We start from the raw sequence: 1,105 nt of genomic DNA, 5'->3' as shown, positions 1-1,105 counted from the left end.
GGAAGGTTTCCAGATGGATATGCGGAGCAAATCCATCTGGCGGAGTCAGGTTGCTGAATCAGAGCCTGCACTCAGCTTTTCTCACACTCACTTTACATGTTTAATTGAAAGGGGGCTAAGCTCCAACCATAATCAGAGTTTTACACTTGGTGTTAACTGTTCCAAGTAATGTCAAATTAATTTCTCATGATTGCAATAAAAACAGAGAGAGATTTGCAGTACAATAACTGAACACTCCAGAACCATTTCCATTTAACCTTCAAAGCATGTGAACAGCAAACGTAGTGAGACCATCCTCAGTTTGCACAGCTTCTTCAGTGAGATTCTGGTTACCAAACAGGAAAAAGTTAAAGTTAAAATTACAAGGTCAATCAAAGCAGCAGTGAGAAACAGGTCAAACCATAAAACTGCATGAAATCTATACTCAGAAAACCATTGGGCTCTAGGATCAGATGAGTAAATTTGGTGAGTCAGAGATGCAGACTACCTGTTCTCCTTATGAACACTGTCCTCCTACCTGCCTGTTTCTAACTTTCTTAATGGAGAACTGTTTTATATGGTGGGCTCAGTTATGTGAGTTTTACCTGTGCTAAAGGAAAAAAAGATGATTGAATTTGTTTGCACATGTTTTGTTTTTTTCTCCTTTTTTATTTCATAGTGTTTTTTTCTACTCACCAATAATTCCAGAATGCCCAGTTCATCTTTTCCCATATTTGAATTCATTTCAAACACTTGGATGCGTAGCTTTGTATAACTGATTCACATTCAGAGACACGCTAATAGTTTAATTGGTACCAGGAAAAACTTCACACTTAAGTCTGGCTGCAAGGCAGGAGAAGAACAGGTAATAAAATGTTTAATTGCACATTTCTCCTTTTTGATTTTTTTAAACCTAATGAGCGGGAGACCTATAAAAGTGATCAGTCTGTGATCAGTCTGTGATCAGTCAGTGATCAGTCAGTGATCAGTCAGTGATCAGTCAGTTATCAGTCAGTTATCAGTCAGGTATCAATCAGGTATCAGTCAGGTATCAGTCAGTAATCAGTCAGTGATCAGTCAGTAATCAGTCAGTAATCAGTCACTGATCAGTCAGTTATCAGTCAGT

The sequence above is a fragment of the Cyprinodon variegatus genome, unplaced genomic scaffold (assembly GCF_000732505.1).
Source record: "Cyprinodon variegatus isolate N-32 unplaced genomic scaffold, C_variegatus-1.0 Scaffold1150, whole genome shotgun sequence".
In the NCBI taxonomy this organism is placed as follows: Eukaryota; Metazoa; Chordata; class Actinopteri; order Cyprinodontiformes; family Cyprinodontidae; genus Cyprinodon; species Cyprinodon variegatus.
This window is presented reverse-complemented; position numbering follows the sequence as displayed.